Source organism: Natrix helvetica (genome assembly GCF_964273705.1).
Source record: "Natrix helvetica genome assembly, chromosome: 2".
Classification (NCBI taxonomy): Eukaryota; Metazoa; Chordata; class Lepidosauria; order Squamata; family Natricidae; genus Natrix; species Natrix helvetica.
In genome coordinates, this window is record NC_138552.1 from 225,879,483 (window position 1) to 225,901,393 (window position 21,911).

Sequence of the window (21,911 nt, forward strand, 5' to 3'; positions counted from 1 at the left end):
TCACTTTTCTACTTTAGAAATTCTCACAGAGCAGTAGAGTTGAAAGGGGTCATCAAGTCCAAGCACTATAGTTGAAAGGGGCCATCAAGTTCAGTACCTGAATCTAAAGTTAATTATTGCAGACACATGGTTCTATAACTCCCACTTGAAAGACACAATTATATGTCTTAATGAGATCCTCAAATCCTACTGCATGATAGACATACATACTGATTTTACAACAAGCACCAATTATTTGTTTTGCTTGGGAGGCTTTAGCAGACATGAAACCCACTAAATCCTTACTTAGTTATAAAACTAAAGCCAAGAATAATCAAGAATACAGGTTGCTGGAGTAGTAATATTTTCTTCTTCACCCTCCTATTGGGAGGCTCTACAAGGCCTCTTGATTGCTGGAGCATTAGTACCAAAAACTAAATGGTGACAGGAAAATAGAAATAGAAAGAATGGAACAGAACAGAACAGAATAGAATGGAATGGAATGGAATAGACTAGACTAGACTAGACTAGACTAGAATAGAATAGAATAGAATAGAATAGAATAGAATAGAATGGAGGAAGACATGGCTGAAGCAACAAATGGAAGTATTACCCATTGCAGTGTTATGCTGTATTTCTTATGTCTTCTGTCCTCAACATGTTCTATTTGACTATTTCATGCTATCTCTGCCCACTTTCTCAATAAAAATCCCACTTATAGCAAAGTATATATTATATAGCTAATTTATGTTTGGACTATGCTGAGCACATAAAATATTGGTACAGAGTCTTGAATAAGTTTCCATTATTTACTGAAAACACCAATAAAGGAATATAGACACCAAAACCTAAAGAAAGTCAGCCTGGGGTAGTCTTTAAGGATTTTAATGCCACCCAGAGCATTCACAAGATTTTACATACAGGGGATATATAGACTTCTCTCAGTCTCAAGCAAGAGATCAAGTGTTTGAGCAACTACAGTATGCAACAAACAGACTCCCTTACCCCTCCCTTTCAATAAAGGCAAGCTTTCTTCCCTTTTAAAAATCTAGCCAAGTTGCAGGATAACAGGCTAGAAAACAAATGAGTTTTATCTTCTCCTTTCAGTTTCAAAAGTGAGCTGAAAGCTGGAATTTGTAAGAAGCAAGATTTTCCAGGTATTACACAGAGATAACATTTGATCCAAGGGTCATCTATTCTATGGAGGAACATAGAATAGTTATTCTTCTAGTTAAATGTTTTATGGTTTATGATATTTACATTCTGTATACAAGCTGAGTAAATTATGTGTTTTCTGCAGACTGGATCTTCTTTGCATCAAAATTGCTTTTTTTTTGTTATTAACACCCTTTAAATTGGGAGTTATCCAGAGTTGGTTAGAAGATGGGCAACTATATAAATGGTTTAAATGAATAAATGAATGAATGAATGCATAATATATTTATCATCTTGTGTCTGCTGAGAATCTTAGAATGTCCTTTATATTTTTTTCTATGTGAGATCATTCCTGGATATTGCCTATGTTTTTATGTCTTACATATGGCTATTTAAACCCACCAAAGGAATATTTTCCATGTTCTTTTCTCCTTTTATTATTATTTTTAAACAATGATATTTATTGCCTGGGAGGGTGATTTAGCTCAAAGGGATAAGGGCTTATTTCTCTAGTAATGCATTTCACACTGTAGATCTAGAAGGTTGCTATCTGATTTATTTTATCAGAATTTGTTCAGAGGGACAAATGCTGCAGTGGGATTTCTATCTACTTTAGATGCTGGAGATGCAGGAGGGGGTCAGGCAAAGGTATTCCATTAGAAGTCATGTAACAACAAGCAGCTACTCTGAAGCACTACAGTAGGGCAAGGCCAGGGTGTGTAAAGCCGTCAGAGTTTGGGAGAGAGAAGGGACTCTGTAAGCTAAGCAAATGAAAACTTGAATAACCAAAATGACTTAAGGGAATCTGTGGTCTTCCAGATGTGAATGGATTACAGTTCCTGCATATGAGTTTTTTCACATTTGCATCTAATTACAGGCAAACATAGCCTAGCAATATCTTTTACTGCCAGGTCCCTAGGACATTGCCCTTATCTTGTCCTCAGCTGATGAAGAGAGACGGTTACATAATTCACAGCTGTATCAGTGCTAAATTTTCTCCTTACTCCAACGTTGCTGGAGGGCATCCTCAGGATATCTATCATCTGTTTATTCTTGGAGGGAAATCAGATGATTGCAGTGATTTGAAACAGAGGCAGTAAATGCAGCATGGTAGCACATCCCATCTATGTCCATTCCAGATGGGTGGATACAACTTCTGCTCAGTGGCGAAATGCCCTAAATGTTATGTTGAGGTATACAACAGCTTAGCTTCTGTTTGCTGTATTCACAACTCCATCGTGAATTGCTTTGACTGAATTGACCTTTGAGAAAGCATTTACAGATGTGAACAGAATAGAAGTGATTTCTACGGCTTTATGAAAACTCAATTATAGTGGAATATATTGAATTGGGGGCATGATGGCTCAGCAGTTAAAGACACCAAGTGTCAGGGCAGCCTCCATCAGTAACCAAGAAATAAACCACTCAACTCCATATTTCAGAATTAAGAGTACTTTTGCTGGTTATGAGTAGATAGCAGCTAGGCAAAGCAAGATCTGAGGCAAAAGAGCGTGTAATCATAGTTATCAATATGTGACCCAACTCCCTCCCCCTAGTAACCCCATCACCCAGTCCAATCCGCATACCCCACAGGTGTCATGTGGGCTGCAGCTTCAAAACCCGTCATCAGGTTGGTATGCCGGACGGCTGGCCTTGCGGCAATTCCACTATCTGCAGCATGCGCAGTAGATGGTGAGAAAACCACTCCCTTCTTCATTCACTCCTGTGCTCAAGCTTCCCCTCCCAAATACCATGTCATCCCCCCCTCCCTGTTTCAATGGCAGCCGAAAGCAAGCAGCAAAGCAGAGGCTGACACTGAGCTTGTCATCTGGAAAGCTGACAGCCCAGCTTTAAGATTGGAGCACTGCACAATAAGGTAAGCTCCTGTTCCTGCCCCAGTGCCTGCCCACCTTCGAAAGCATGCAAATGCAAGTAGATTAATAGGTACCATTAATCTTCGGTTGGAAGTTAACAGTGTTTCTTGTGCCTTTGGTGTATAACCATGCTGGCCACATAACCATGGAAAATGTTTTCGGACAATGTTTGGCTCCCTCAAGAAATGGAGATGAGTACCACGCTTGCTTGTTAAAGAGTAGCTAGAAAACTCTACGAGGATTTCAGTGAACACAGAGCATGTTTTAAATGTTAATACCAACATTCTTGTATCATATTCCTCAGAATTCAGCAGTTCTTCAAAACATCAATATTTTTTTCCTTAAAAGAAGCATACTAGTTAGTTGAATGGAGTAAAAGCTTGAACTTCCTGCTTCATCACAAAAAAACTCCTCAAAGAGCATCTATATGGCTCAAATGTGAAAAGGATCAACATTACCCACAACAGAGGAATGGTTGGTGAAGATGATGGTATTTTCAGACAGGTTTAAACTGGCTTTGTTGATGAAAGACAACATCTACATTTATGGCTGATTGGAAACCCGTTATAGACTTTTTGCATGAAAGAGAGGGTGGGGGGGGGAATCACTGCTGGCTTATGATTTTGATGATTAGGAAAAAAAGAAAAGAAAAATGTGAAGTGTTTTTGAAACTATAGAATAAGAATGTCTATGGAGATTCTCAGTCATCCAGGTCATGGTTATCCCGAAGGTACTTTTTTTGAAGAGTCAACTGGACTTTCTGGTTTTTCTTTGAAGATGTTTCACTTCTCATCCAAGAAGATGAGAGGCAAAATGTCTTCAAAGAAAAACAAGAAAGTCCAGTTGACTCTTGAAAAAAGCACCTTTCGGACATAGAATAGGAAGTAACTTTGGAATCATACTTCTGCAAAGGAAATAGGAAGCTTCTTGGTTTCATTTCTTTTTATCCTTTCTATATTTTTGTCTTTGTCTTTATTTTCTTTATTCTGCATTCGTTTTTTGTTAGTTTTTATTTTGTCTTCAAAACTATATACATACATACAGTACATACAGTACATACAGTACGTACGTACGTACATGCATACATACATACATACATACATACATACATACATACTTTCTTAGATCAGGAGTACCTGTGTTCAAGTCATTCAACCTTTGGTTATCTCACATCTGGACTATTGCTGTGTGCTCTACATGGAGCTACCCTTGAAGAGTATTCAGAAGCTACAACTAGTGCAGAAAGCAGCAGCACAGACAGTCCTGTCCTGTAGCAAAGTAACTGACACAAAAATAGATTCCTAAATAATTGGAGATATATAAGACCACAGCACCTTACAGGCAATATGTACATCACAAACTGTTTTACATATTTATATGTAGAGAGAGCCCTGGAGCGAGGTGGATGGAGGGAGAATATCTGTTTGCAAAAAGAATTCTCTGTCAAAATAAGCCTTTGCCCCTGTCCATAATTTGCAATTGGAGATAGTATGTAGCAGTTTGTTGCTAATTAGAATATATCTACATTAACATGATGCAGTTTTACAATTCTAATCCTAAAATATACTGTTACCTTTTTCATATCAAGTTTTATTATCCCTGTCTGTTTACATATCCTGGGAATATAAATGAGTCTTGCTAGTAGGAGAGAGACAATTTGGTGTAGTGTTTAAGGCATCAGACTAGAAACTGGGAGACTGTGAGTTTTTCCTGTTTTACGCACAAAACCAACTGAGTGACCAGTCATTTTCCCTCAGCCCTAGGAAGGAGGCAATGGCAAGTCACTTCTTAAAAACTTTCCTAGAAAACTGCAAGCATTGGTCCAGACAGTCTCCAAGAATTGGCTATAATTGAATGGAAGAAAAAAAAAGTAAAACCTTTGTTCTAAAAAATTATGATGGTTATATATATCAAAAAGATTTCATTTAAGATTTGATGTAGAACAAAGATTTGTGCAACTTTAGGACTCCAGATGTTTATGTATTACATAAGGGCTCATGGGAACATCACAAATTAATTAAATCTATCACCAGTCCACAACATCTGTCATATTGCTGTAAGGGTTTTGATGCTAGGTTTCATTGATTTTTGACTTTTTTAGTTTAGTTTAGTTTAGTTTATTTAATTTATAGACCACCCCCTCTCCCTGTAGGGACTCGGGGCGGTATACAGACCATTCGTAATCAAAACAATAAAATGACATAAGACATAAGACATGCAACATAAACAACTCACACACACGGTCTGTTATAAAATCCCAAAACCAATTAAATATTAAGAACAATTTTAAAACCCATTAAAACCCCAATATAAAATTTAAAAAGCCATCCAGGAAGGTTTGAATAGATGTTAAATGCAGTTACGATTATGGTTGTAATTAAGCCAGACCTGCTACTCGAAACAGGTGGGTCTTGAGTTTCTTGCGGAAGGAGCGGAGATCAGAGGTGGTTCTAATATCGGGGGGGGAGGTCGTTCCAGAGGGTTGGGCCCATCACAGAGAAGGCCCTACTCCTAGGCACCGCCCGCCCGCACTGTTTAGCGGATGGTACCCGGAGGAGGCCCTCTCTGTGAGAGCGGATTGGTCGCAGGGATGTATGGGGTAGAATGCGATCCCGCAAATAACTAGGTCCCGAGCCATGGAGTGCTTTGAAGATGACAATCAACACCTTGAAACGCACCCGAAAGGCCACAGGTAGCCAGTGCAGCTCGCGCAGGAGAGGTGTTACATGGGAGTACTTAGTACTCCCCATTATAACCCGCGCGGCTGCATTCTGGACCAGCTGGAGCCTTCGGGTGCATCTCAAGGGGAGCCCCATGTAGAGAGCGTTACAGTAATCAAGGCGAGAAGTCACTAGGGCATGAGTGACTGTGCAAAGGGCGTCCCGCTGCAGTAAGGGATGCAATTGGCGCATCAGGCGAACCTGATGGAACGCCCCCCTAGCCACGGCCGTCACATGATCATCTAGCGACAGCCGGGAATCTAGGAGGACGCCCAAATTGCGTACCCTATCCACCGGGGGCAGTTGTACCCCCCCAATGGCCAGAGATGGAACACATTGGCTAAAGCGGGGCGCCGGTAGCCACAGCCACTCCGTCTTGGAAGGGTTGAGTCTGAGTCTGTTGTCGCCCATCCAGACCCGCACGGCTTCCAGACACAGGGACATCACCTCGACGGCTTCGTTGGGGTGGTTCGGGGTAGAAATGTATAACTGAGTGTCATCTGCATACAGATGGCACTCAACCCCGAATCCTCGAATGATCTCACCCAGCGGTTTCATGTATGTGTTGAACAGGAGAGGGGAGAGGACCGACCCCTGTGGCACTCCACACGTGAGCGGCCTCAGGGTCGATCTCTGCTCTCCCGCCAACACACATTGCGTCCGACCGGAGAGGAAGGAGGAGAACCACCGCAAAATGGTGCCCCTCACCCCCATCCCCTCCAGCCGACGCAACAGGATACCATGGTCGATGGTATCGAAAGCCGCTGAGAGGTCTAACAGGACTAAGATGGAGGAACAACCCCCATCTTTCGCCCTCCAGAGATCATCCACCAACGCGACCAAAGCCGTCTCTGTGCTGTGGCCCGGCCGGAAACCGGACTGGCGCGGATCTAGATAAGTAATTTCCTCCAGGTGTCGAGGGAACTGCTGCGCCACCACACTCTCAACAACCTTCGCTAAAAAGGGAAGGTTGGAGACAGGACGATAATTGGCTAACTCAACTGGGTCTAGGGAAGGCCTCTTAAGTAGGGGCCTCACCACCGCCTCCTTCAAGGAGGCTGGCAGGAACCCCTCCTCCAGCGAGGCGTTCACCAGACCCAGGAGCCAGTCACGTGTAACCTCCCAGGTTGCCAGTACAAGCCAGGAGGGACACGGGTCCAATAAACATGTGGTGGCCCGCAGTCGCCCGCGTAGCCTGTCCATATCCTCGGCGGCAACAGAGTCAAACTCCTCCCAGATAGGTACCTCAAGACTCACCTCCGGTGTCTCCTCACGATCACTGAAGGGGACCCATTCGCTCCGGATCTGAGCAATTTTGTCCTGCAGATATTCCCCAAATTCCTCTGCCCTCCCCTGTAAAGGGGCTTCCCGCGACCTCTGTGATAGGAGGGAGCGGGTCACCCGAAATAGGGCGGCAGGGCAGTTTACTGCAGACACAATAAGGGTGGCATAATATCGACGTTTAGCCACCCTTAGTGCCACAAGGTAGGTCCGTAAATGGGCTCTTACCTGTGTTCGGTCAGATTCGGCACGAGAGGATCTCCATCTGCTCTCTAGGCGTCTCTTGTGGCGCTTCATCACCCTCAGCTCCTCGGAAAACCAAGGGGCCAGGGTGGTTCGCTGCCACCGGAGAGGCCGCAAGGGCGCTACCCGGTCCAAGGCCCCGGCCGCCGCACTGTTCCATGCAGCCGCCAGGTCCTCCGTCCGGGAGCGGGTCAGGGCAACAGGAGGTGGCCCAAGCTCTGTCTGGAACCTGTTTGGTTCCATCAGTCGCCTGGGGCGGAACCATCTAAGATCCTTTGGTTCCGCCTCCCCGCGATGGGGGGTGGCGTCGGGGAAGTCCAGCCGGAGAAGCGAGTGATCTGACCATGACAGGCGAGTGATCACCTGATCCCCTATTCCCAGATCGCTCTTCCATCGACCAGAGATAAAAACAAGATCCAGCATGTGTCCTCCTTCGTGTGTGGGGCCCTGAATTATTTGGGTCAGGTCCAAGGCTGTCATGGAAGCCATGAACTCCTGAGCGACCTCGGATGATTCACCCATCGATGGCAAGTTGAAGTCCCCCATGACTAATAGTCTAGGGGTCTCAACTGCCACCTCCGCAATCACCTCGAGGAGCTCAGGCAGGGCCGCTGAAGCATAGCGAGGAGCCAAGTATGCAATCAGCAGGCCCAACTGACTCCCTGGGCCCCATCTCACACCTAGAGTCTCACATCCGGATATCTGAGGTACGATGAATTCTCTCGGTGTCAAGGCTTCCCGTATAATGACCGCTACCCCACCACCCCTACCCCGGGCACGAGGCTGATGGAATACACGGTATCCTGGTGGGCACATTTCCACGAGGGGCACACCCCCCTCGTGGCCCAACCAGGTTTCCGTGATCCCTGCAAGGTCCGGCTCCCCCTCAGAAACCAGATCATGGATGAGGGGGGCCTTATTAACAACGGACCTTGCGTTACATAACATCAGTCTCATGCCACGGCTCTGTAAACCCTGACCACCTAGGATGCGGGGGTTGGTACAAACGACCGGGCGTAACCAACGCCCCCGGTCTCCCAACCGACTGCAGGATCTTCTTCTGTCCTCGCATCCACCCCTTCCTGCGACCGTTGGAATATAGGAACCCTCTAAAGGAACGTTATACTGACTCCCCTCCCCCGCTCTGCTCCCTTCCTCCTCAGCCCCACCTGTTCGCCTGGCTCTACTCCTATTCCTGGTCTGGCTAGACCCACCCCCCGCCCTGGATCCCATTAAAACATTTAAAAAACATTTACACAAAAACCCCCGGAGCCTCCTCTTCTTCCACCTCTCTGGATTAATACATCCGTCATCAAGGTGGGCCCTTGAAAGGGCAGAGGGCCATATTTGCGAGAGGGGGGACTCCCGCAATAAAATCAGGTCTACCCTAGAGTAAAAATAAACCATGGTTCAGCAGGGCCTCAGATCGAATTGAGGGTGCTACAGATATTAAAATTACTTTACAAAGATGTTAAAATAAGTGCTGCATACAGCACTGAGTCCAGGAGGAAAGGGAAATGCAGAGGGATATAGGGAGCCAGGGCCTGGATACTGATGGTAAAAGGCCATAAGTCCTAGGTGGGGATTATGGGTGTAGCAGACCAGTCCATCAGTCTGTAGCTGGTCTATAGATGGTCACAGGATGGTCAAAAGATGGTCAAAGGATGGGTGGGCAGTAGAAAAAAAGTTTTAAAGTTTAAATTTGGAAAAAATATGATTATATTTACAAGATAAATATTTCCAAATTTCAGACAGTTGCATCAGGGAACATTATTTGGAGATACATATATTATGGACTTTTGTGGTAATAGTCCTCAAAGTTGTGTTGTATAATATAAACTACACTAGATAGCTGAAGAAATGACAGCTGTGTATGTAAATGTCCAGATAGTCTTTTAAAATACCACCCATATATACCATGTAATTGTGGCTATAATATGATCTTCAAGAAGCAGTAATACAAGCAAAATTAACTTTATATAATTGATGTTTCTTTATTTCAACAAATACAAAGTGCTTTCAGTGGGAGAACTTCTCCCTTTTAATTATAAATATTGTGCAAACCCTGTGAGTCTGGGAGACTTACCAATGTAGATGAACAGTTAAAAAAAAGAAAGTAAAAAGTTTGATATCACTAGATTTTCTATAAGATGTGAGTGGAGAATTGCTGCATTAGAATTCTCTCAGAATTCTAATATGAACATATTTGAAGTTATATACTCTAAAGCTAAATGGAAAATAATACGAACAACTAACTATTCAATAAAATACAACAATGCAGAATGGGTATGTGCTATTAATATTGTATTTTGAAATTAAACTGATTTTTTTAAAAAAAAATTTTTAGAATTCATCTGCTTTGCTAAGAGTGTAAGAAACTGAGTGAAATACAAAGATATTTCATTGTCGTGAACATTTCTAGCATACAAGATTATGACAATATATGTAGCCATCTGGAATTGATTAAGCAGTTCTTTATAGTCAGCAAACTCCAGCATCACTCTCTCATGCCCTAAACACAGTTGCACCCAAGACTTCAATTTGCCAGCTGTTCAAGGAGAATAAAGTAAAATAATAATAATAAAAAAGTGTTTTTTCCTGATACACCACCCCCCAAAAAAACCCAAAACAAAAATACCAAGCCCTGATGTTCCATTTTTGCTTGTACATAATGTTATTAAAATCAGCTACAGAAAAACTTTGGAGGAAAAGGTAGCCTAAGTATTTGAAACAGCTCTGCCAAAATTAGAGCTGGTGAAATGGTCATAAATGTTCTTTCATCCATGCTGATCATTGAGAAAGTGGCTGAAAGAGGCATGATTTCTTAGGCAATTAATAGACTATTATGGGCTACAAGAGCTCTCTGTAACCAGATTCTCTCCAGATGTGTAGGACATCAACTGGCATGATCCAGAGATGATGGAATTAAAACACAACAAACAAAGAATATGAGGCTCAATTGGAAAAGGCCATCTGGACCCCTGGTTATATGGAAATAAAACTGAGATATTATCCACCCTATTTGAATTAAGCATTCTCTGGGCATTATAGCTAATTTACATTCCCAGATCACTATAGTTAATTATAAGTGAGTACTGTATGTCTAAAATTAAGGGGCTTTTAATGAAACTATTTGGGACATTATTTCTGGGGTTGGCAAAATGCAGAGAGAATAGTGGGATCCCCCCTCCCGAATGTACCCAAATGGTTACAACATGTTATTTATCATTGTTGATTCATCTATCATTGGTCATCTTTTCCTCTTTATTGCACAATTGCATGCACAATGATGCAAACAAATGGAATTTATTACCTGAATTTGAAGCTTAATACAACATTTTGTTTTCTACTGGAGCTATATTATTTCAATTGCATAAGTGGTGGGTTGCAGCCAGGAGCACTGGATACTGTTCTGGTACGATGCTCCGGAGGGCGCACCCAAAAGAAGAAGGGGACAGCAGAGGACAATATGGTTAGATAGCATCATCAACACAATGAACATGAATCTGGGTAAACTCCAGGAGACAGTGGAAAACACTTGACTAAACTACAACAATAACAAATCTATTCAAACTCTCACTTAGAATAAGCATGGGTCTGGATAGTGGCAAGAATATGATGAATCTAACTGTAAACAATCTTGTGGGTTTTTAATTAATCGTTTATGTTAGTGCAATATTTTCCTAAAAATCAAATTTCAATTGCAAATTGTCCCTGCGGAATCGATGGAAATTATTCGAATGGACAATTCACTGTTTGTACGCATGAAGAGTAGACACTGCGTTTATTTTCTGACACTGTCCTGGGCTCACTCTAACCCTTGCTTCACTGGTTCTTTGTTACCTGACTCACCTATGAAATGCTGAACAGGCAGAAGTTTTATCAGTAATAACATTTCAACAGCCTGGAAATGAGTCAGCCATCTGTAAATTGGAAATTCAAGATGGAAGAGAGATAGGGGCTAGGTTGTCTATCATCAACCCGACAATGCAAGATTGCTTTCCAAAATCCATTTATAACTCCAGGATCTTAGCTATTTCTTTGCTAGTTTCTCAACAGGTAAGACCAAGTCAGCATTTAATTGCCAAATAAAAGATGCCAGGAGAAAACGGAGAGTTGCAAATCCTCATCAGGGTATTTGTATCCCATATTTATACATTGTATGTCTTGATAGTCTTTAATCAATGGAAATACACAAAAGATCAAATGCAAATGAAGACAATAAGAAAGAACCTCAGCACATCCCACTTTTCATTTTTGAGGTTTTTACATTAAGATTAATGTCAGGCCCATTTTTAAATTTCTTTGGAAATTTGAAATGGGGTTCATGTTTGAATGAGCAATTTCTATACAATGACATATATTGTACCCACAATATCTAATAATCTTACTGTAAATACCACCTGGAAGTTTACTTGTGAATGTGCTAAATGTTTCAGAAGAATCATGAAGCTCAGTGGTATCTTTGTATGTTTCAGAACCACAAGTAAACTGCTTAAATCTATTCGGCTTAAACATAAATGACCTGCTCTCAAATGTGAAAATGAATCCTCTTGGCACAGAAGGCGAAAATGACAGTAATAACTTATGGGCCCTGTCAGTCAGCATGCAGCTTTTTCCAATTTCCCTTCTCATTTGACAAAATAGAAGGCAGACGGCATCTAAATAAAAACAGATAGGTTAAAGTGATCTCAATGAACTATTTGCCTGCATAGAGGCTTTTAAAAAGTGCATTTTTCAAGTTCAGTTTTAATGTGACCTAGGATTGGAGAGCCATTTCAGGGAAAACATCTCACTTCCTATAATTACTTCCGATACTGAGCTGATTTAAGGCCCAGAGAAGTGCTGTGGAAGCAGTAAAAGCTGGGACAAAAGTATTGAGTGTCTACTGCCAGCATCGCTCTATCTTAAGTTGAGTCAGTGCAATTGCTTTGATTACATAAGTCTTTGGTGGGTACTACATGATTATATGCCACTATCTCTCACCTGTTTTTAAAGGTAAATCTTTGGCATCCATCCATCCATGGCAAAACTCTGAGACTAAATAAAATAATTTTAGAGGGGCAGAATTTCTTATCAAAGGCTGCCTTGGCAACAAAAGATCTTCTTTATACTGTTTTTAGATGATAACCCAAATGAAATTTGAAATGACATCAAAAAATCCCCTTTGGGCAAAAAATCTGAAGAATGACATTTAAAGTTAACTTGCTTCAGCAAAGTTGGTGACATTGTTCCCAACATTTGGATGGAATCACTACTTGATCTGTACCAGGGGTGGGTTCCTGTCAGTTCTAACCTCTTCTATAGAAGAGGTTCCACAAATCTACAGTGCTGTTTAGAACCGGTTCCAGCTCCCTCCCCCTACCCGTCCGCACAACATCAAGATGAAGAGTGAGAGGAGAAATTCTGAGGGTTGAAGTCCACAAGTCTTAAAGCTGTCAACTTTGTACACCCCTGGGTTTTTTTTCTAGAGGGTTAGGGGTGCAAGGGTCTTGTAACTTTACAGCTTTAAGACTTGCACACTTCAATGCCAGAGTTCCTGAGCCAACATTTTGATTGCTAAGCAAGAGCGTTATTAAGTGAGTTTCACCACTTTTTACAAGTTGGCCATGCCCACCCAGTCACATGGTTGGCAAGCCACTCCCACCCAGTCACATCCCTGGCAAGCCACTCCCACCGGGTCACATGGCCAGCAAGCCACTCCTACAAAGCAGGCCACACCTACAGAAGAGGTTCCAAAATTTTTTGAAACCCACCACTGATCTGTACATATTCAAATACAGATCTTGGAGAAGAATTGGGGGGAGGGGGTTGCGGTAGGGACTTCTGCATAACTAAATGGAAAACAATATGGACATTTGGTATAACAATATTTTTATTATCTGCAAATCTTGCAAGTTGTAATGTATGGATGAGCAATACATAAATTTGGAACAATACATTATGGTTTAGAATTTAATTATAGTTATAATATATCATTATATATAATACATAGCTATAATATATAATTATATTATAATTATAATTTAAATAGCTATGTAATGTATTTTGCCGTTTAATCTGCTAATTGGTATGTCTATCAAATTGTGGTCACAGATCTTTGTCTCCTTATAGGTCTTGTAGGCTGAAGGCAAATAGAGGATGCTTTCAGATACTTTCATTGACAGCTCTACAAAGATCAGCCCCCAATTTGAAAAGTATAAAATACAGCTATTGTGAAAAACTCATACAAGTTAGTCCACATCCATTAAATAAAGCTGAAATATGCCATCAGAAGAATAATACTATCGGAATTCTGATCTGTTTAGTATCAATAGTAGGTGTCATATTTGAACCCATATTTATCTTACTTTTATTAGGCTACTTCATCAATAGCTATTTTTTAACTGTCAACAACCAATCAGGATTTTAGAAACAGACTTAGGCATGTTGTAAGAAAAAGAAGATGGAGGAAAATTAATATTTCTTTGCCTTTCTCAGGGCCCATTAAACTTGCTTTAAATGATGAATTCATTTCTTACTAGAGACTATGGCACATATTGATCTATTTAATCAATTACATCTACCATCATATTCCATGTGGATATATAGTAACTCACCAAAATAATCATGATGAAAAAAAGAAAAGAAAAGAAAAAATACAGCAAGGATCCTTAAAAGCAACAATAAGCAGCATGCTTAGTGTTGTTTTAGTCAGAAAGATATTGAGGGAAAACATTATGCTCTACTTTTAAGCCATCTTTACCTGACAGTTTTCTTGTTATGGTTGTGCAAATTATTTACACAGGAAAACAAGTCTTGTTAGAATAAGTCAATCATGAAATTTTTATACAGAGAAAAAATATACAATTTCCACAAATGAATATAATAGTTAAATACTTGAAGAAACTCAGTCTTAAAATGGTAGCGCTAGATTTTTTCCCCCTGAAATACACTTGAACCCTGTTTCAGCAGATAATATAAACCTCAAAGATGATAGACAATTATGATGGAATGCTATACATTCCTGACAAATCTTGATAATGTCTGAAGCTTTGGAACAATATCTCTTCTTTTTTTGTTTAGCTCACTGCACATATGGTGATAGTGAAATGTGGCAATGGTTATTAGATGATTAGCATAATTAGAAATGCAAGAGACAAATCCTCTGATAAATTCGATCATACAATCATATATTTGGAAGGCAATATCACGTCCAAACCTGTGCTCAGTGCAAGAATTCAAATTAAAGCATGCCGAACAAACACTTGTCCAACATCTGCTTGAATGTCACTAGCAAAATGAGCACACCACATCTCTTGATGATTGATTCTATTCATCTTAGTATTAGGAAAACGTTTTTCTAACACTCAGTCAGAAACAAAACAAGAATTCCAGGTGCCAATCTGTGAGACAGTGGAATATAAGCTATGTGGATCATCTATTAGCAGTACATTTTTTTTTGGTAACTTTTGCCCGGGGCAAAACATGATTTGGATTTGGGGATAATGTTAATCATTTTTTTAATGCTTTTGAGTTCTCTATATTTGCTCCAAATGCAGGAAGATAGGACCCATATATTCGGTCCACCGCAGGAACTAGGTACATCACTCATAGACTCAGTCTATGTAGAAGTATGTTTCTGAGGATTGAACTAGAGAATGTAAATATTCTCTCTCTCTCTCTCTCTCTCTCTCTCTCTCTCTCTCTCTCTCTCTCTCTCTCTCTCTCTCTCTCTCTCTCTCTCTCTCTCTCTCTCTCTCCCCTCTCCTCCCTCCTCCCATTCCAAACTAATTTCTGCTGTTTTGAAAAAGTACCTTTCCAGGCACTGGTGCCAGAGACATTCCATCATCCATGTAAACATAAGAAAACACAAAACACACCTGACTTTGCCAACCTAACCTGTCAGCCTGACTATGTCAATTTAACTCATCATCATCATCATCATCATCATCATCATCATCATCATCATCATGTGGTTGATCTTGTGATCAATACTCTGAAATCATGCTATGCTATGCTATGCTAATATCATGGCCTCAAAACAAAATAACCTAGATATCATGCTATCAGCTATCAGCTATCAGCTGCTGGTTTACAGCTTATATGCACTTAAACACCAACAAAGGACACAATTATATAAATAGGAAAATTTCTTCCTTGATTCCACTCTATGCTATCTATACCAATTGCATTTCTGACCTCTTTGTTTGTCACTCTCTAATATTGCCCATGTGAAAGGCCTTGTGTAATAATAATTGTATTGAATGTGAAAGGCCTCCTGTAACAATTTTTGTTTTGAATATTCAATAAGGCTCTTTGATGTAGCAACAACAGACAAATATAGTTATTCTTCCAGGAGAAAAAATATCTATGAATTTTCAGGCACTAGGTTTACTCTGGATTTTCACCAGCTTCCAGAATTTAAACAGTTGAAAATACTTTATGTCTTTAGATGGATAATAGATACTCATAGAATCCATTGGGCTGTGGAGACTTTACCGCAATCTATAATTTCATTTGCACAAGTCTTTCTTTTTCTGTTTTTGAAATTAAACTAGACAACTTGTTACTCATCAGGCCATTGCCATACAAAAGCAGAAACAGAATGGCCAAGGGTTATAAAAAAGCAGTGAGAGCAGGAGTGAATTCTGACTTCCTTCCAGTTTCCCCACTGAATTTCTTTGTAGGAATCTAGTAAGGAACATTGGAAATATTCCCTTCCCTTCTTTTCCTTTCCTTGGACAAACTAGAGAATGTAAATACACTCTCTCCCCCTCTCTCTCTCCCCCTCCCTCCCTCCCTCCCCCCTCTCTCTCAGTTGCTGTTGCTAGGTAGGGGAGGGATCAAAGCTGGCTCAGAAACTGTCATGGAGCATTGGAAATGAAGATAACATGATCACAGCAGCAGCCAAGCAGTGCAGCAGCAGTCAATTTTACTAAAACGGTTACAACTTCCTCAAATTTTATTCCCTTGGAAATCATGGGTCTTTAGAACACATTTTGTAAGTTAGCCCATTTGAAGTAACTTGGTTCAAAATTGTTGCCCTATGATGCACAATTTTTCCGAATAAAAGGTCATGATAATAAGAGTTTTAGTAGTACATAAATGCCCTATAAAATAGATATAGTTCACTCCTGGATATGGCAAGTGGCTTATTGGTATCAATCAGCAATGCTTAAACCTGTTCCATTTCTTAATATGCACATTATATTCATACATTTGGGTGAATATACATTCTGCAGAATATGAAAAAAGCAGCTGCAATCATAACCTCCATGGATGAGTTATTTCCTTTACTCTTCATCGCCATTCGGTGTCAGAATGTTTATGGATTTGAAAAGCTGTGATAATGCAAGAATTTAACAACAGAAGGAACTACAATATTTCATTTCTGACTTTCAGTGGCAGTTACAAATATGTATTCTGTTCTTGTAAAACACTTGAGAGATATTTTCTCACATAATCCAGATGGAACATGTGGAATATTTCTGAAATTATTCCAGAACACAAGTATAGAAACATTTTGCATGGAACCTAAATGCTTTTTTAAAAAAATTATTTACTTTTCACATCTTTGAAGTGCCCATCTCCCAGAGATGATGTTGTGCGTGACTAAATCTCTTTCTCAGCATTCGGGCCATAAACTCTGAATATGGAGCATCCAAATTCATTTACAATGCTTTTCTAACACCATGTAGATCGATAAGAAAGAGATGGGGGGGGGAATTTACTTGAACTGCAGTAAATAATCCAAGGAAAACTTTCATATATGCATTAGAAAAGTAAGGACCCTGCTAGATTACAGTAAGAATTGTTCCACATGTAGCATTTGCACTAATATGACAGCAGGGGCATTGCTTAATTCCACAATATTGTCCTCCTTGGACAGTCAAGTTCATTTTCTTCCAGCTATGATGTTGACTTATCATTACATATTATAATGGGTATTTATAAGGAGAAACAATGTCTTGATGTCCAGTTAGCTAATATAACCAGAATTGTTGCAAAACGCTCAGATATATGCTCAAAGCATGTAGTGAAAACACAGGAGTTTGTATGGGAGTGGAGTGGGGCCGGAATAAGCATTTCAGAGGGAATGGGCACTAAAGAATGGGTATGTTTCTACTCTCTTATTGGATGGTAAAACAGAGCACTGAATGGTTCATGACAGTGGTGGGTTTCCATTTTTTTTTACTACCGGTTCTCTCGGGCATGCATGCAATGCTTCTGCGCATGCACAGAAGCATCCGGGTGGGTGGACGGAGCCAACTTCCGCTGCCACTACCGGTTCACCCAATCCAGGCCGAACCAACAGAAACCCACCTCTGGTTCATGATGCTCCTTACTAGTCTCAATATTCCAACATCAGCAAGAATAATGATGGAAGGTTAATTTTAAATGGATTAGGGTTAAAGGGATTTATTGTCTTCACTCTGCACTACATCCTACAACATCTTGAATCTCCAAAGATTCATGCAAAGGTCCTCTTTGTAGACTTAAGCTCAGCATTCAATGCCATCATTCCAGATATACTTCTAACCAAACTAAATCAGCTAGCTGTACCTGACAACACTTGTAAATGGATCATAAACTTCCTAACAGACAGGAAGCAGCAGGTGAAGCTAGGCAAAATCATATCAGATACTTGTACAATTAGCACAGGAACCCCACCCCCCCCGGCTGTGTGCTCTCTCCACTTCTCTTCTCTCTATGTATCAATGACTGCGTGTCAAAAGATCCCTCTGTTAAAATACTGAAGTTTGCAGATTATACAACACTGATTGGTCTCATTCAAGACAATAATGAATCTGCCTACAGATGGGAGGTTGAACAACTAGCCTTGTGGTGCAGCTAGAACAATCTTGAACTAAATACACTCAAAACCGTAGAAATGTTGGTGGATTTTAGAAGAAAACCTCCTATATTACCACCTCTTGCAATACTAGACAACACAGTATCAACAGTAGAGTCCTTCAAGTTTCTATACTTTTACATAACTCAAGACTTAAAATGGACACCTAACATCAAAAATGTCATCAAGAAAGCACAACAAAGAATGCTTTTTTCTGCGTCAACTCAGGAAACTTAAACTGCCCAAAGAGCTGCTGATTCAGTTCTACAAGGGAATTATTGAGTCTGTCATTTGCACTTCCATAACTGTCTGGTTTGGCTCTGCAATCAAACAAGACAAACATCGACTTCAACTGATAATTAGAACTGCAGAAAAAAACAATTGCTACCAATCTGCCTTCCATTGAGAACCTGTATACTACGTGCGTCAAAAAGAAGGCTGTGAAAATATCTACAGACCCCTCACATCCTGGACATAAATTGTTTCAACTTCTACCCTCAAAATGATGCTATAGGGCACTGCACACCAGAACAATTAGACAGAAGGACAGTTTTTCCCTGAATGCCATCACTCTGCTTAATAACTAATTCCCACAACACTGTCAATAATTTACTAAGACTGTATTACTATTATTCTTCTCTTCCTTCCTAGTATCTATCTCTCCCCACTTATGACTATAAAAATGTTGCTTGTATCTTTCAATTTATATTGTTTTTATTTGTTTCCTTGTATGATTTGATAGCTTATTAATAAACTTGACTATCACTAAGTGCTGTTTATCACTAAGTGCTTTTTATTCTTGATGAATGTATTTTATTATCCTTATGTACACTGAAAGCATATGTACCAAAGACAAATTCCTCGTGTGTGCAATCACACTTGGCCAATAAAAAATTCTATTCTATTCTATTCTATTCTATTCTATTCTATTGACAATAATTTTGTTTAGCAATTTCATTTTTTTCTAACATTGTCTTTTCAGCATATACATTTTATACATGACTGATTATAAATCCTACCAATCATCATATCCGACAAACAAGATAGGACAAAGCTTGCTTCAGAATACACACTGGATAAACACCATTTCCCATGGAGATTTTAAACATTAGTGACCTAGACAGATAGTCACATAAGTCAAGAATAGCTTCTGAAATGTTTCTTCAGTGCCCTTTGGAAATTAGTGTGTAGCTGGAAAACACTAATGACATTTTCTTCTGATGAGACATAAAAGTTGTCAGTCACAGAATTGCAATCCCTTGTTTCCACTGTCTCTTGCTTTGAGATTACAAAATCTGTGCAAAATATGGAAAATTGGGCATCTAAAATCAAAATCATCAACCCAAGTTCCAAGGTAGCCCTGAAGTTTTAGAAGGAACCCATTTCAGGCTTCACAATTTGGGTGAAAGCTATTCTGATCCTGAACTGTTCCAAATATTCCATCGTGGACATATTTGTTTTGAATGTTTTGCTCTAGCTGAAGGCAATGTATGTGGCTATCAAAGAATACTATTCTTTTTTTCCCCATACGTGGCTTGAATCATGATGAACTCATTTAGCTAGAAAAATAATCTGTTTCTGTAAAGCCACAGAAGCAATATCCAATCTAGTTATTAAGTACCTTTGCATGGTCCTTTGTGACCTGTGTTTTTCATATTTCTATTTTTCTTTATAGCTATCTATTTTTCAAACTGATGAATGCAATACATTTGAGATTATTTGGGAATGGCTTAGCAACTTATCACTTAGCCATATTATTCCATGGTTAAGGTCAGATCAGTATCACTTTATTATTCTTGGCTACTGTATGTTTGTATATTGTTATACAGATAACTACAGGTACATCATGATATAGATGTCAGCTGCTAGCATAACTCCAAAAGCAGTTATTGTTTCTTCTAGATACAGATGGTATGCCCACCAAGATGTAAGAAAAGTATCTACTAGTTCCCTTGCAGAATTAATGTTATGTTACAAGTAGTGTCTCAAGGTGCTAACAAAAATCCCAACCAAGACATTTGAGTATCAATTTATGAAAATATATTGCTTTCAAAGTACATTGTAAGAAAAATGTGCTCTGAATAATAAGCAGTATAAATGCCCTATAGAACATATAATCTATTGTTTCAGATTTTTCACTGATTTTTCCCCCCTTCTGGGAACACCTTGCTACTAGTGTGTGTCAGATATATGACTGGCAATTTCACAGACTTTAATCTTCAGCTATATCTTCAGTGCTATCCTAAAGACATCACAAAAAAGGAATTTGAAAGAACAATTATATAATGATAGGTTCTCATGCCAGGCATGCATCTAGGTATAATAACTAGATGTCTGTTGAACAATGCTCTAAAACGTTTATAATCAGTCATTTATAAAATACTAACTGCAAATTTGCATATATATCACAAGAATCATTTATGAATCATTCCCAATCTGATTAAAAAATTCAGAAATAGCATGATTGATTTGATGATAAGCTTCAAAATTCAGACAAGTGATCCCCTTAAAGTTTCAACCATGGGTTATTACAAAGCTACATCAAATGCCTAGAGCTTCAACATTATTAGCTGAATGGTATGAATTGATCAGGTATAGTGGATTGTTTAAGAACGTAAAATTTCCATGGGATAATCTCACTAATTCTATGCTTTTGAAACATTCTTCCTGTTACTTTCTTAAAGCAATGTGAACAGGATGGGAAAAGGTTCCAAATAATCAAACAAAGAGAATGAATGCAAGAAGTGCAATTTAACTTAATTAATACCACTTAAGTGCAACTTATAAAAAAATCTAAAACTGTTTTTAAAAAACTCTTCCCTGAATTAATTGACGGTTTGTCTCTTTTGGAAATAACATCAAAGATTGTCAATGGATAAAACTCTTTTGTGATATTCTACCATCTTAATAAAGGTGCTTTGTTAGCATTTAGTTAAGTTAACTTAACATTTCCCGTAGTAAAATCATAAATGTTTCTTCTATGAAAGAAAAAAGTAACCAGCCAGTTTAAACAGACAATTATTGAATTTCTTCACATGAACATTGGATTCCTCAATGGCTAGGCAATTGTAAGTCAATCTCTAGCTTTCAATTGTTTGAGAAACTGAGTGAAAAATGGTGGCTTTTCATTTTTAGGCACTCCTAAAAATTCACCTTGAACCATTTCAAGCTGGGCAATAGGATAGATCAAATCTTTGTGATAGAACAGGCTTGAACACCAAAGTCATGAATAGCAAAAGTACTCTTATTATAGGCTTACAAATCTTGCAATTCTGAATGTGCTTCTCCCTTTCTTAGCTTTACCTTAAAAAGAACAAGGGAGGGTCTAGTGACACATTTTCTCAAATTCCATTCTTGCTTTGGGTTGAAATTTCTCTTATCTGACCATTGTCTTTGCTATGGTTCTTCTTCTTTTTCTTCAGGATTGTTCTCACAGCTCTTTACATCTTGGGACTTCCATGATCTACAGGCCCAGGCAAAGCAAATTGAATTTGTTTCAAAGGAGAAATGTAAGCCATAGAGATGAGCATGATTTTCTTCATTGGAAGTGAAGAAGAATTGTGATTTGCTTCCACAAAACAATGTGTGTCAATTCTAACTGTTTCAGGTCAGTGTTGAAGTGTTTCCAGGAGGCAAATTCTACACATTTGCTGAAGCCGTGAAACCTAGAAGACCTTTGGCTCACAATGAAGGCACTCCTAGCTGTGTAGATTTTATGTTTTTTGTAAGAGATTGCCTATGACAAATGCCCAAAACAACCAGACTGGAATATCTTCAATGTACATGCTCCAACCTTTGGCATTTCTTGTGGGAATTCAACAATAT